The following is a 14,580-nucleotide window of genomic DNA, read 5'->3' as shown; positions in this document are numbered from 1 at the left end:
ATATTCATTTCAATAATCATAGAGTTTATTAGCCCACTTAGATTAGAAGTCTGCATTTTTCTCTTGATAATATACTCAGACTATAGCGATATAAATGCTTGGAAGATTCATTGAAAGGTGTAGAGAGTAAAAAGAGTTTGCAAATTTGAAGTAGCAACAGTAGGTGTTTTCTAAATAAACCAAAAAGTTGAATCTTTGAAAACTCAAAACTCAATTCCAAACAACAATATTTACCTCAACAACAAGCTTGAATCTTCGAAAAGTCCTTAACTGATAGGTAGGTTTTGAACGAAGTTGGGTTAAAACATAAAATGGGGAGAAAGGGTGGGCGACCTCGAAGCTTAAGAAAAGAGTGAAATGGGGAGACCGAGAGAGAGTGATTAGAGATACAAGAAAAATCGGGAAATGCCAGAAGTTTTGCGAAGTGATGAAATTACGATTTTGTCCCTTGTGACGGACACAAAGGTACACCAAATCACTATTCCTCGCACCCCATATTTTTCTAATATAGAAAGATTTTGTCAAGTCATTGTCTAGTTTTGGACAACAAAACATCTTCTGTGTCTTTTTGTGTTGCTTGTAAACTAGGCAAAAACACTAGATTACCTTTTTCATCATCTGAATCATGTACAAATAGACCATTGGAAATCATCCATAGTGATCTTTGGGGACCATCCTCTATACCATCAGTTCGTGGATATTTGTACTATGTTTCCTTTATTGACAATTGGTCAAGGTTCACCTGGATATTTCCATTGAAGAAAAAGTTTGACTTCTTTCAAGTTTTTCAATTTTTTAAAGCATCTGTTGAAACACAATTTGATCATACTATTAAATGGTTTAGATGTGATGAAGGAGGTGAATACAAAAACATTCAATTCAAAAACTTTTTACTTAAAAGTGGAATAAATCTGCAGTATTCTTGTCCTTATACACCTCAGCAAAATGGTATTCCTGAAAGAAAACACAGGCATCTCACTGAGATGGCCAGAACTCTCATTGCCCAAAGTAATGTTCCACCCAAATTTTGGGTTGAAATCTTTCAAACATGTTTATTTCCCCTTTTGAAAAAAAATTCAAACAAAAACCGACATATTCTTTACTCGAAGTGTTTGGATGTTCTTGCTTCCCCTGGTTAAAGCCATATACCTCAAATAAATTAGAACCTAGAAGTATAGAATGTGTTTTCATTGGGTACAACATGATACATAAAGGATATTTATGTTTAAATCCCAATACTGGAAAAGTCTACACATCCAGACATGTCCTCTTTCATGAATACAATTTTCCTTTTCAGAAGTGCACTCCTACATCCATTCCATATATCCCTAAAGTTAGTTCCTCTTACCAATTTCAGAATGAACATCTCAATCAACATGTCAGTTCTCCAGTTCATATAAGCCCAGCATCCAATTGTCCTGCATCCATTCTTCCTGCATCTATTAGCCCTGCGTCTATTAGTCCTGCATCCAGTCCCTCTCCTTCTATGATTCTATCACATTACAAGTTCCTTCAAAAACTCAACCTCATCCACATCAAACCATACAGACAAGATCTAAATCAGGTATCTTCAAGAAGAAAGTATATCTGCAACAAAATATCCTCTTTCTTCTGTGTTCATCTCCAAAGTTGAGTCTCAACCAAAAGTTCCAACCTGTTACAGTCAAGCTATTAAATATGAAAGGTGGAGAAATGCAATGCAAATCGAGTACAATGCTCTCATTTAGACAAAGACTTGGATTCTTGTTCCATATTATACTGGTATGCATGTAGTTGATAACAAATGGCTATTCAGAATCAAGGAAAAAATAGATGGCACCATAGACAAATTCAAAGCCAGACTAGTTGCTAAAGGATTTCATAAAAAACCAGGTATTGATTTTAATGAAACCTTGAGTCCAGTAGCCAAAGCAACAACAATTCAATCAGATTGATTCTAGCTCTTACTGTTCAGAATGACTAGAATATAACTCAACTAGATGTCACAAATGCTTTCTTGCATGGTGATTTGAAAAAGATAGTCTATATGAATCAACCACCTGGATTCATAGTGCCTTCTAAAGATAAGTATGTATGCAAGCTTCAGAAATCTCTTTATGGCCTGAAACAGGCACCTCGAGGAGTGGTATTAGAAACTCATGAATGCTTTACTTGATCTGGGGTTTACTCTATCAAATGCTGATACATCTTTATTTATCGATCATGAAGACTTCCAACAATATTACATATGTCCTAGTCTATGTTGACGACATTCTTCTGATAGGTAATTCTCCAATTTACTATAAAACTTTAGTCAATGAACATAGATCAATTGTGGGAGCATAACAATATTTAAGCTGGACCAGACCTAGCATATCTTATTCAGTTAATCAAGTTTGTCAATTTCTGCAAGCTCCTAGAACAACACATCAAACAATAGTCAAAATAATTCTCATATTTTTAAAGGGTACAATTCATTATGGAATTCAACTGCAAAAAGGAAATAAGGAAATCACTGATTTTGCTTATGCAGATTGGGCTGGTTGTGTCTTTGATAGAAGATCTACTGGAGGCTTCTATTTATTCTTGGAATTCGTTACTGCCGGACCCATATTATGTTGGGCAGACCCCAAAAACAAAAACAATTATTACAAATGTGTCATTGGCCTCAAAAGTTGTTTTGTGTTGGGCACCTCCCAAACCAACATGAATTTCACTTGTTGCAACCTTTTCAGCCCTTCTCTTCTCTTCTCTTCCACCATCCTAAACCTTAAACCATAAAGAAAAATATATCCTAACACTAACACTAAACACTAGGGCTGAATATGCATATGTACAGGGCTGAATATATGGCTAAATGAGAAAATTTGAACACCCTAGGCTTAAACGACCCGGCTAGGTCGTTCTCCCAAACCAACGTGAATTTCACTTGTTGCAATATTTTCAGCCCTTCTCTTCTCTTCTCTTCTCTTCTCTTCTACCATCCTAAACCTTAAACCATAAAGAAAACTATATCCTAACACTAACACTAAACACTAGGGCTGAATATGCATGTGTATAGGGCTGAATTTATGGTTGAATGAGAAAATTCGAACACCCTAGGCTTAAACGACCCGGCTAGGTCGTTTGTTGTGCACACCAAATGGTCTGGTCACACTGTCTGGACTGAGTCCAAAACGATGTGTCCATGTCATTTGGGATTTGGACTTAGAAAAAAACTTACGTTTGTGGTCACACCGTTTGGAGTAAGTCCCCAACGATATGGCCACACCGTTTGGACTAAGTCTCAAACGGTATTGCCATATCGTTTGGGATTTGAACTTGGAAAAAATATAAAATTCTATTTTTTGGCCTCTTTACCGATGTGTCCATGTCGTTTGGGACTTAGTCCAAACAGTGTGGCCATGTTGTTTGAACTGAAATTTGGCAAAGTTCGGATTGTTTTTTTCTTAACTTCCATATCTTCAAACACGCATATTCTTCAAACACGCAAAATACCAAAAATCAAAGTACAAGTGATTCAAATAATTCATTCCCATATCATTCCCAAAAATCAAAGTAAGTGTGTCAGAATTTGGAATTGTTAGAATTTGGAGATGAAGGGTATCGAGACGGAGAAACAGTATCAAGGTTGCCTCTTTCAAACGAAACAAAGAAATCTAGAGTTCAATCGAGCGGTAATCGAAATCGAGGTTTTGAGTGGTAATCGAAATCGAGCGGTTCTCGGGTTTTGAGTTTTGAGTTTTTGATCGAGCAGAAAAATTGAAATCGAGGGGTTTATTGGAGACGAAAGGTGATTGCCGGTTTCTCGCGTGTTTTGGTTGGGGGGTGTATTATTGCAGGTTGTGCCCAACACAATGGGCAGACCCCGGCCCAACTCGAGGTCTGCCCAACACAAATTGGGTTCTGGCAATAACAAGACTCAATTGGATGGGGTTCAAGGAAACAAATCACTATACCAAAATAGGACATACCTAACGGTCACAAACCGTTACTAAAAATATTTGTAACGGCTTTTCTGCACCATAGTTTTGGTGTTTCTAATTCGTTATTAATATTTGTAACGATTTAGAACCGTTACATAATTATTTATTGTAACGGTTTTTTCCGTAACTAAAAATATTTGCTAACGGTTTTCTTTGCTCAATTGTATTACTCTTCAGTAACGGTTTTATAAAATTAGTAATGCTTTTTTGTGTTACTCTTTTCTAACATAAGTAACAGTTTTATAAAGTTAGTAACACTTTTTTGTGTTACTCTTTTCAAACATCAGTAACGGTTTATAACGTTAATAACGCTTTTTTGTGTTACTGATTTATAGAATTTGTAATGGTAAATTTTCTTTTGGTAATGATTTTGCTGCTTTGTTTTGCAAAACTTAGTTACGGTTTTCCACTATTACAAAACTATTTTATATATATAAAAAAAAATTCTCCCAAAACAACCCTTTTTGGGAGACTACTGAACCTGCATAAAGATGCCCCCAATTATTGGGTAATCTACAATCGTCCATAACATAAACAAGAAATCTCACAAGTACATCCAATCACATAATCTTTTATTAAAATAACATTACCAAAACGTCTTTCATAAATAGGACTTGCCACAAATGAAATACACATTGTTTTCCAAATCAATGGGACTTGTCCTTAAACTCAAGCTCTCATGTCATTTGTACAGAACTAGCACCTTTAGTAGTTGCAAGCATGAGGGGATAACTTTGGGATGGTATCATCAGAAGAGTCCCTTTCATCCTATGCACCAATAGAAATAAATAAAAGGGAGCCAGGTAGTAGAAAACAAATATGTATAGATATATACTTATATCCTATTCTTAAGTAGTAGCTATTTATACTCAAACTACGAAATTCAAAAAAAAGAATATGGTAGCAGACTAGTAGCAATAGAAGCATAGTATAGACATGAAAGTTTATGTAATGCCCTAAAACCCTATAACCTTGTCAGACAACTTGACGAAAGACATAAAAATTTCAGCAAAATCTCCTTTGTATTTTCAACATTTCATAGACATAAGTCATGTCATAACCTGAAAATCAAATAATATATTGATTCATAGAACCAGCTACTTAACCATCTTGACCAATGCCAGTTAAATCAAATAACCAATCCTCGAATCAAAAGGACACTATAAATTATATACCAAAATTAAAATGAAAACAACATATACATCATTTCCACTTATATCAGTGTTATACACCTCTATTAGTTCCAACCAGAGATACCACACTTCAAATATATATACACCATACCTTCACACTACTCACATGTAAGAACCCATCTTCCAAAACAAAACTCATGAATATTCCAACATCCGCATACAATTGTCACATATGAAATGAAAGAAAACCACACAAGAACCTTACCTTTCATTATCTGCTAGGTCTCATGTTGCTACTCTCCATCTACGTTCCAACACCGAATGCTAAAGCTAGTTCCTCACTCGGAGGCATTTTAGTTTCTTATTCCCTTAACAAAATAACTGAAGTAATATATACGCGATTATACAAAATAACTACATTTAACTTTACTTTTACCTTTAACCGAGTTAGTTTCACATATACTTTATGTGCCTTAATATAAACTGAAGGTGTTTTTCCCAAACGGGTATCCCATATGACAAACGTACCATCCACAGAACATGACGCAAAAACATCAGCTTCGGTAGGGCTCCACTACATGAAGGATTTTAGACAACTTTTAGAACGGAATAAACTTCAAATTGAGGGCTTACTGCATTAAAACACCCACACACAAAAAAATAAATTTTTTTTGTTAATCAAGTTAGAGTGTACCTGGAGATCCTCAACACTTACGACATGCCCAACAAAAGGAGTAGATTCTACTTTCCATGTTCCACTAGACAAAGGATCCCACAAATGAATAGCCTTCTTGCAATCCCTTTAAGACATGAAAAAATAAGAAAGAAAATAGTAGCAGTGTTAGTTTTGAGTAGATTGTTTTGCGGTACCGTAATTCAAATATATCACCAAACAGAGATATATCACTTCAAATATACAATGAGACCATTGAATAGATCTATTCTTGGACCTAAAGTGAATAAAAGAGAAAGATACAAAAACAAACATTGTATAAACCCAAAATTATGGTGCCTTCAAATTTCGGATTTGCTTAAAACCATGAATTAAATATCAAGTGGCAACCACACTCCCTACCCGAGATTATTTTGTTGGATGGAGATGTCGAAATGCGGATCCAAGTTGTTGCAATAATGCCTTGGTAATACATGTACGTTGCAATTGCTTCTTAGACTTGTTGGAGTTGATTCCATGAGTACTACTCCCTTTGTCAAACCCAAAGATTTCAGACAACTCATCATTTTCTTTAGTAGGATAGTGTACTACTCCTGGCAAGTCAGGGCCACCACTGCCTTGCCTTCCTGTAATAGTACACCAACCCTTCAAGTATATCTTTCAGTTGTTGAAAGCACCCTTCCAAAGGATCTCCCTAATACCACACTTGTTGATTATGGATATGTAATCAAAATCTAATAAAATAATCACTAAAAAAACTAGTTGTATACCTTATGGAACTTATACACTTTAAGAACATTTAAGACCCTTAAGAGGAAAAACACATTCAGAAAACAATTCCTGCAATGGTGTTCCTAATATTTTACGTGGGTTCAACAAGATATATAAAATTCTAAGACTACATCTCGGTTCATTCAAAATTTGACATATATCATACCAAACTATTCAAGGCTTTTATCCTTAGTGTATTCAACATTCTAACAAGCCTACAATTAATAACCCATGTATATGAATATATTAGAGTGACTACTTACTTTCCCTTGTACACCCGTTCCAAGCAAGTAACTTGCTTAACATAAGTGAAGATTGTGCGTATACCACTTGTTCACTTGTACATTAATCTTACCTTTGGCTTGGTTCCTTGTTGTCTTATGATAAGCACGTAAATGCTATATATTTACGCTCAATTTTATATTAGTTAGTCAAGTTATTTTATTTGTTTGATTTAATTAGTGTGATTTTTAGTGATTTTGCATGATCGGAGTTAACTTGATTAAAAGTATCGAAACTAGCGAGATTCAAGATATCAGTGCGTGAGCTCCTAACATTGGGTGTTCAGTTCATTGGAGGTGCTTGTGATATTGGGAATATACCGTTTGCGTGTCTGCTAATGAGAATTGAGGCGTTATTGGGTTGGACTTGGTACCTTAGCACCTGATCATTAGTAGAGAAACAAGGCCAGAGACTATGGATAGGAATATTGGCAAATGCACGTGACAATACACACTTGTGAGCTAGGGGCCAATGTCTAAGATGTTAGTATTTTGGACCCACTCAAATAGAAACCCATGTGCCCATTTTCTTAAACCTTACCTATATTTTAAACCTTGTATCACGAGGTTTCTTTTTATCCTTGCCTTTGATTCTCCTGGACCGGCCCAGTACCTAGTTACTACTTAAAACTCTTGTGAAGCAATCTCACCAGATGCCTACCTACTCCCACCACCACCTGATCACCCCTTATGTTTTCCATCTTTGTTCTCTTCCTTGATGAGCAGGAGACCGATTCTTACGAACCAAACCCAAAACCCCATCTAACCCCCTTACAAAAATCAGCCCACACCATATCTAATCTACCACTATTTTAGTAAAGCCACACCTTCTAATCACCCATGGGCTTAAACAATTATTTCTAATTCCCCTTTTTGTAGAAAAACAGTATCCAATTCATAATGAGAGACGTGAGCAGGTCGATGTTTTGGTTTCCAATTCGGTTCCGAATCACTCGCATATGTTCCACCGAACTCTTTTGGACTTAAGCAAACCTCTATATATACAAGGGGAAACAAAGGAGAAGAGGCGCTCCACAACACAGCAGAATTAAGAACAGACAGAAAAGTGGAGGAGGATTGGAGACGCACGGAAACCGAAAACGAGACGAAGGGAGGCCAAGGAGACTTCACTGTCGACATGAGTTCTCCTAACCTTTTATTTACTTTCAGTTCCATTATTATGACTTTCTAAATTATTTAGCTAGGGCTAAGATGAAGCCCTAACCTTTGATGTAATTATTTTGAGATTGGGTTTTTATGGTTATAATAATATTTAACTGTCAGTCTTCTTTCGTTACATTCTCGATCAATAGTTGTTATATTCTTGCACCTTGTATGTCAAGCATCCTAGGTAGTGTGAGCTGATTAACTATTAATCATAGCCTGATATCTATTATCCATATCAAATTTAGATATTAGTTGTGCCGTTAAAAGACAATTAATCTTTTAAGTTCGATCTCTAGTCTTTGAATTTTGGAAGATGCTTTTATGTAATTGTTTTGTCACGATAACATCTTGGGTAAACACGAATTCTCATTCGAAAGTGTTTCTCGTGATTAAACCTGAAACATTGAACCCCAGTCCTAAAATATTTATTGAAAAGTCTAGAGTGGATTCTGAAGTCCTAGTTCCTCTCCAATCATCTGAACCAAATTCTTTAGTTAATTGCTTTCATAGGAATTAGTTAAATTAAATAGTTTTAGATAATAGTGAATTCCAAACTCCATCCACCAATATTGTTTGAATTAGGATAAATCACAATTTTAATACTCGTTGGTCCGAAGTAGCAATCCCTGTGGGATCGACCCATTTGCCGCAACTATTTTCAACGATAGCTGTGCGTTTGCGGTTTAACTAGGGTTAGATTAGTCTATTTAATTAGACTGACTAATTTCCTATCATCTTACCTTTTGGAACAAGTTCAAGTATTTAACTTAGATCCTACTTTCTCTTATATAACCTAAGTAAAAACCATTTTTCTGTGTTCTCCTAAGAGAAATGACCTGATCCCATTTCAATTAAGGCACCACCAATGCCTCTTTTGTCAGTTACACAACAAGGCCTACCAGTCAATCAACAAAAGTCCTCAAGAAGAAAAGGAGCACGAGAAGATCAAACTCTAGAACCCGAGATTTCCCTAATCTGTAACCCAATGAAGAAGAAAAAGAAAGAAGGTAGGAAACAAAATGTGTGAGTTACAAATATCCAGTTTTGGTGTAGTGAATGCTAATTTCAAATATTTTCAGCCAATTTTTTTTTTTTTTTTTTTTGTAAAGGAAGAACCTAGATAAGTGCATAATGCCATAACCATAATATTTATGACATGAACATGTTGGAGAAGACATGAGCTTTGTAGTAAAAAAAAAGTCAAAAGAAAAGAAAAAGCTAGTTCCTCAGGTATAGGTAATTCTAAGTCCTAAGACATCTAGTAATTAAGAACACTTCGCTTGTTTACCTATTTCTTTTCTTGTTCTCTTTTTTTGCTTCCCAGCCGTTTCTTTTCTCCAGGAATACTGCTAGAACTGACGGGTTGTTTTCTTTAATTGTAAAGGTCAGGACAAAATTATATGAAAGCAATCAACTAGTGTATAAGTTTATGATATATTTTTTACATAGATATCAATCACAAATAAAACTAGAAAATGGGCAGAATCATGTATTTACATAACTATATTTACCTTCATCTGAAAATGCCACCAAAGAAGCCAATTGACCACAAGCAAAGGCCTTTGCACTTGATGTGTGAGTATCTGCTTCTCTGAGCACTTGAACTCCCGGAGAAATACCCTAATAAGTATTGAGTTAGAATAGATATCAAATAAAACACCAAATAGGTAGTAATTGGCGGCAGTAAAATGAATGAACAAACAAACTATACCTTATTTGAGTTGGAAGTTTTAAGTACATACCAGGAAGAAGACTGGGTGAGATGGGGGTTCTGATCCAAATGAAATTCCATTTTCGGAATGAGCAGGCAACACCTCTTTGCTTCCATTTAGAGTAGAAGACAACATAATTGCAAGCTATCACAAGCATTATTGTGATTGCTTATTGCATTTTAAACTAAAGAACATGCTGACAATCTGTATCACATGACCACTTGTCATGCCCTAACACCAAGATGTGACAAATGACATAGTTCTTGTAGAAGAGCCACAACAATGTCGTGCCCTAACACCAAGATATGACAAGTGAGGCATTTCTTGCAGAAGAACCACGACAACTACGACATTATTCCCAGAATTTGTGACCTACGTGTTATAATGCACGAGGTTATTATACTATTAGCCAGCTGACATACAAGCTTATAACAAGGGCAAGGACATGTGCTCAATGTAGGGTCCTCGAGCTTACAATATGACACATACACATACACCTATTTACTAATATTCATTATAAGAAATATTTACATACGCCTTCCACAGTTATTAAACTAGGTCTAAATATTTAACCATCAAAATTAAAAAATTAAAAAAGGAAAAAAAAATACACTTTAGTGGGAAATATTGCGAGCAAAAATTAAACACTACATCTTTTCTAGGTCATCTGTATTTAGTGTGAAATAAACATGCATAATTTGTGGTATATATTACTCTGACCTGTTTGAAAATACTAAACATGTATGATGCCCAATCAATTAGTACCTTTAAACCAAGTTGTGAACTTACCCAACCAGTAAACATTTCCAAGACACATGGTGCATAACGTATATTGATAGTCAGTGTTTTTATAGGTTTGTTCTTTTGAGTCCAAAGTCCGTAAAACGTCCGACTAGTCAAGTTACATTACTCACGTGGGTTGGTAGCATAGATTGAGTTAGGGATCGTCAAAACCTTAGGACTAGGCAAAGTTCACAACTAAAATTATAGCTTCAAGGGATTTAGTGAGTAGGATTTTAGGTTATTTCTTATGTTGCTCAATTAAAACTTGGAATGCAAGTTAACATAAAATTACAAAGATTGATTTCTTAGTAAACTAAATAGAGAGAGAGAGAGATACATGATGAAGGTTAATCATAATCATGCAAGGTCAGTTATAATTTTTTAGAGTACTTTATTACTACAGCTCTAATCTGTCTCAAGTTTATAGACAAACCCGAAACGACATCGAGTATCGATCCCTAGTAAGATGCACTCATCTTTGAGTTCATCTCACTAGCATGAGGAGTTGAATTAACATTCCATCTCTAGAATATCACTTCAGCTACTGGTTTAATTATACACCATCTGGGCAAACCAGAGGGCTAACGACTACCATAGGGTCTCGCACAAGACTTGACCTAGTGTTAACTAGGTCTCTTGGTTTTGGAGTATCAAAGACTCCAACATTCCACTTCGATCATTTTGAGACCAGATGTATAATCAAAACCTATTTTCCTAAATAGTGATTCTGGACTATTCACCATAACCTGATCCTCACATGAGCATCATTAACCCTCCCCTTGGGAGGGTTTTAGCTCATGGTCCTTGGATGGATTTTATGTCTTACATGTATGAAATTAAAAGAAGCAAAGGAAGAACTGGAAATTTAACTTGAAGAAAATAGATTGTATTAGAAGTTCAAGGCTTCCTGTACCAACCTAATACAAAAGCTTCAAAATGAGAAAATACTATGCATGAAATGTAAACAACAAAATGGAATGCAAGAAGATCTCCCTTCTTTCTCCAACATCCCCAAAATATATATCCCCCTCTCTCACGTGAAGTCTTCCAACATTTATTATAAGTTTGTCTTTTCCTTTTCAAAACATCCAAACTTTTTTTTCACAAAGTTTGTCTCTTTTTCTTTTCAAAACATCCAAACTTTTTTCACACCTTTTCTAATCAACAATCTAGTCATGCATTTAATTTCTTGTCTTATCTTGTTTTGCAAGGTGTCCAAGAGTGCCCATAACTTGCCACTTGTCTATGCATGATGACTCATTATTTCTTGTGGGTCAACGTGCTGTGTCCTAGTAGTGACCTGAATTTTGGCATTTTTACAATTTTCTGTCTTTGCGTAGAGCTCATCGCCTTGGTCGTTCTGGCAATTCACTTGCTGAAATAAGAGTCCAGGTTTGAAAGATGTGAGCTTCAAAAGTTTGATGCTTCTTTACACGTGGTCCCATTCTGCATTGGTTTTGTCCTTTTGGAATCTTCGGCTCTAGTCAGGCTTTGTTGTGCTTCAATAGGGCTGAGTGGGAAGACTTCAAGTATGCACAATATTTCCGTACTTTGATACAGGTTTTATCATCATATTCACGTTAACTGCGAAAACCTGCAAAAATACGAAAATATAATTATTAAACACATAATTAACCAAAATGCTATTTCTCTATGGAGTTTAGTATTACAGTTTTGGGTGCTTATCATATATACAGTAAACAAAGCACTTTACTATATGGTGTAGAAATTAATATACGAAATTAGGGAGTTCCTTCGAATATGCAGGTCTAGTGGGGATCACACAGTAGCAAATCACAAAGGAATATTGTCAAAGTGCAAATACTTCATATATAGTGAAGCATTGTTCATGCACGTTCAAAACCTATGCAAAGTGATGGTCATATTATCAAAGTATGCCTTCAATAATACCCTCCCTATCCTATGCAACCATGGCTGCACAACACTCGACCATTGACCACACCAATCACATGGGTGGTGAGATCTTGTATGATAGCATCATCATTATAAGCAGGGTTGTTTCTTTTTCTAGGGTTGGTGGCCTAAAATACTATCAATCAGGTAATAAAAATACAAAAGAACAAAATAATAAACTAGTACTTCCAGTTAAGCAACACAACATCCAATGTGTATAAAATATTTCAATCCAACCACCATAACAAACTTGACAACAAGGAAACACAGGAAAAAAAAAATAGACAAACATTATAGTTCACTCATAACAATGAGGACATATATTTAATTTGTCCAAATGAAGACCAAGTCAGAAGAAATTTTCACAAAAAAAATTGTAGTGAAACTTGCACACTGCCACATAATTGCAATGCTAAGAAAATAATCAAGCAACTGAATATAGCCAGGGAACTTGAAACTATAATTAACCGACAAAGTTTAAAGGACCACAAAAGCATTAGGGACTTGTATGTTGATTCTTACCATTATTGGCTATTGAGTCATAATAAGTATAGTAGTTTATACATGAAGATTCTCAAAAGTCTCAATTGCAAGACAATACTACTTAATATATGTACTATTAGTTGATCGATAGACCTTAGTCGCCAGAACATGAAACGGGAACGAGAAAGCGGCTAACTTGGGAAGCTCTCTAATCCAAAGCGCGTATACACATAGGATATTTTGAATAATTTTAAAATAAATTCAATAATACATACTATATTACTATGGTACATATTTACTTTTTATTGAATAACAAATTTCATATGCAACTCAATTTAATGCACCCAATTTTAAATAGACAAATGTTATTAAATTGGCAAAAACGCCTACCACCCAGAATTCCAAAGCCCATCATTGATGCATGGTACTAGCTTGGCACAAAAATCAGTAAGTCAAAGCATCAAACAGGAAGAAAGAATAGTCTCTTTTAGTTCTTTGAAATATCCGTAAAGTATTTTATTCATTGTCTCACTTCTCCCCTTCTTCCCAACTTAGAGTTACAGTGTATATAGAAAAGTTGATAACAAGAAGCGCATCCAAAAAATTAAATCCCAAACTTAGAAACTTAAAATCAGCCCACAAGAATAAATCATGTAAAGGACACTTCATGGCAGTTTGGTCTGATGAACATTCTGAACGTGTTGTTTTCCAACAAATGAGAAAGGCTATTTAACCAATCTCATTGATTAACAAGTCTGACTAACTGTAGCAGGTAAAGATTCAAGGGAATCTAAAACTAGTTTCAATGTTGGGGTTGTTTGGTTCAAAGAATTAATTTTTCATTACTTTAGGATTAAATGGATCATTGGATGAATATTGATAGTTAATTAATTAAAAGCATGTGCAAACAAGAACACAATTATAAGTCATTAAGCTTTTAATGAAAAAACAAAGTTTTCAGAGAAGCATGTTGATAATTTCAGACATGAACACAGGTACAAGTCATTAATCAATAAAAAACATGTACAAACAAGAACAATAATCAGACCATAAGATGGTAGCTTCAGTCGAAGAACACACAAACCAAAAGTAAAAATCGTAACTTTTGCAGCAACTCAAACCGAACTTGGACTGAATCAGACCAAGCAAACCCTACATCAAGTGGAGTAAAATCACAAGAGAGAAGTAAGTGTGATAGACCAATTAGAAAACCTTAGGTAATTGAACGGAAGAGGAAGGCGTACTTACAGCGGCGACAACAAACATACGTGAGAGATTGAAAGAGATTTGAGAGAGATTTATTCGAGAGAGAATCAATGAAAGAGAGTTTCTTTCCTTAAGGAGAGTTGTGAATTAGCGAAAAACTTCACTAGAGTGCGAGTTTTTTCATGTTTCCAAAATTCCCAATTTTTTTTTTTTTTTAAATCACTCACGCTTTAGCACCACATATATTTCGTAAGAAAATAATTGAAGACCATTACAAATTAATTCAATTTTAATAAAAAAAATCATTGTAACAGTTTATCATCATTCCTCACGGTAATAAAGTATGAGGAACTCTCTCATGGTAAAAAACCATTACTAATTAAAAAAAAGTAAGCGTTACTGATTTCTAGTTTTGGTGTAGTGAATCACAGTGTCTAGATCCTTAACAGAAGCAGAATACAAAACACTTGCTACAATTGCTGTAGAAATATT

This window comes from Coptis chinensis, chromosome 9, assembly GCF_015680905.1.
Source record: "Coptis chinensis isolate HL-2020 chromosome 9, ASM1568090v1, whole genome shotgun sequence".
Lineage (NCBI taxonomy): Eukaryota > Viridiplantae > Streptophyta > Magnoliopsida > Ranunculales > Ranunculaceae > Coptis > Coptis chinensis.
The sequence above is the reverse complement of the archived record's forward strand: the minus strand, read 5'-3'. Positions refer to the sequence as shown.